The sequence below is a fragment of the Psammomys obesus genome, unplaced genomic scaffold (genome assembly GCF_907164565.1).
Source record: "Psammomys obesus unplaced genomic scaffold, mPsaObe1.curated_primary_1811, whole genome shotgun sequence".
NCBI lineage: Eukaryota > Metazoa > Chordata > Mammalia > Rodentia > Muridae > Psammomys > Psammomys obesus.
This window is the reverse complement of record NW_026585895.1, coordinates 20,182,499-20,184,852: the sequence shown is the minus strand read 5'-3', so window position 1 is coordinate 20,184,852 and position 2,354 is coordinate 20,182,499. Positions and strand designations below refer to the sequence as shown.

The 2,354-nt window shown below is 41.8% G+C and overlaps 1 pseudogene; it reads right to left on the bottom strand.

Moving 5' to 3' along the window:
* Positions 1-1,458: 1,458 nt before the first annotated feature.
* LOC129671736 (40S ribosomal protein S18-like) lies at positions 1,459-1,917 on the bottom strand (annotated as a pseudogene).
* Between the last annotated feature and the right edge of the window lie 437 nt (positions 1,918-2,354).

The window sequence follows — 2,354 nt, the reverse complement described above, 5'->3', positions numbered from 1 at the left end:
TTATTATTATTATTATTATTATTATTATTATTATTATTATTATTATTATTGTTATTATTATTATTTACAGTTTATTTCCTGGTTGTAGCCTCCTCCCTCTTCTCTTCCTGGTCCCACCCTTCCTCACTCTCCCAGCCCCCCATCCTTCTTCCTAGTCCAGTGATAGGGGAAGTCCTCTGCCCTACAATCTGACCCTAGCTTATCAGGTTTCATCGGGACTTCCTGGATGCTCTTTCTCTGTAGGCTGGCAAGGTAGCCCAGCCAGGGAGAAGTGATCTATGAACAGGCAACAGATTTCATGTCATAAACAGCCTCTGATGCCTTTACTAAGGAATTCACATGGAGACAGCTGACTATGGGCTACCTCTAAGCAGGTCCTTTCCATGCATGCTCTTTGATTGATGCATCAGTCTCTGCAGGTGTCCTTGGGCCCAGCTTTTTATGTCTTTGTTGGTCTTCTTGTTGAGCTCTGTCCCCTCCTGTTCTTTTTACCTCTCCCTTCTTCCCTAAGACTCCCTGAACTTTGCCCAATATTTGGCAGTGAGTTTCTGCAACTGCTTCTATCCACTGCTAGGTGAGGTCTTTTAGAGAACAACTGTGGTAGACTCCCATCTACTTCCCTCTATCCAACCATTTCTGATATCTATCCTGTTTGCCCTTTGAATGAGAATTAAACATCTACCCTAGGAACCTCCTTGTGGTTTAGCTTCTTTAGGTCTGTAAATTTCAGTATGTTTATCCTATATTATATGGCTAATATCCACTTATAAGTGAGTTTATGCCACTTGTGTCTTTCTGCTTCTGGGTTACCTCACTCAAGATTATCTTTTCTTGTTCCATTCATTTGCCTGCAAATTGCATGATTTCCTTGTTTTTAATAGCTGAGTAGGATTCCACTGTGTAAATGTACCACAACTTCTGTATCCGTTTTTCCATTGAAGGACATCTAGGTTGCTTTCAGGTTCTGGTTGTTACAAATAAAGCTGCTATGAACATAGTTGAGCAAAAGCATTTGTTTTATGGTTGAGCATTTTTCAGACATATGCCCAGGACTGGTGTAGCTGTGTCTTGAGGTAGCGCTATTGCCAGTTATCTGAGGAAACCACCAGATTGATTTCCAAAGTGGTTTTACAAGTTTACATTCCCACCAGCAATCAACTAGGGTTCCCCTTTCTCCACATTCTTTCCAGCATTTGTTGTCACTTGAGTTTTGATCTTAGCCATTCTGATGGGTGTAAGGTGAAATCTCAGGGTCACTTCGATTTACATTTCCCTGATGACTAAGGATGTTGAGCATTTCTTTAAGTGTTTATCTGCCATTCGATGCTCCTGTATTGAGAATTCTCTGCTTAGTTCTGTACCTCATTTTTAATTGGATTATTTGGTATGTTGGTGTTTAATTTCTTGATTTTTCTTTTAGGTTTATTAACTACTTATTAACAGCAAAAGCCCAGAGACTCATTTCTTCTTGGACACATCTACATTATGGCCCCGGAGGCCAGTGGTCTTGATGTGTTGACCTCAGGCACGAAGGCCCCAGAAGTGGTGCAGGCACCTGTGGGCTCCAATCTTCTTCAGCCGCTCCAGGTCTTCATGCAGCTTGTTGTCTAGACCATTGGCCAGAACCTGGCTGTACTTCCTGTCCTTAACATCCTTCTGTCTGTTCAAGAACCAGTCTGGGATCTTGTACTGCAGAGGGTTTTGCATGATGGTGATCATCCGCTCCACCTCGTCCTCCGTGAGCTCTCCAGCCCTCTTGGTGAGGTCAAAGTCTGCTTTCCTCAGTACTACATGAGCGTATCTCTGCCCCACACCCTTAATGGCAGTGATGACAAAGGCTATTTTCCCCCGCCCATTGATGTTGGTGTTGATTACTAGCAAAATGTGCTGGAACTTCTCAGGGATCACTCAAGACATGGAGGTGGCAAAAGTGGCGGCGTGTAGGCCTCCTGTGGAACCTCTTGAGTTCTTTATACATTCTGGATATTAGCCCTCTCTCAGATGTAGGGTTGGTGAAGATGTTTTTCCAGTTGTAAGCTGTCATTTTTATTCTGTTGACACTGTCCTTTGCTTTACAGAAGCTTTTAAGTTTTAAGTTCCAGAAAATCTTTTATTGTACAGAGTTGTTTTACCTATTCTGAGTTTTTTGTTTTTCCATTTGAAGTTGAGAATTGTTCTTTCACGGTCTGTAAAGAATTGTGTTGGTATTTTGATGGGAATTGAATTGAATCTGTAGATTGCTTTGGGTAGGAAGACCATTTTTACTATGTTAATCCTACTGATTCATGAGCATGGGAGATCTTTCCATCTTTTGATATCTTCTTCAATTTCTTCCTGCAGAGACTTGAACCTTT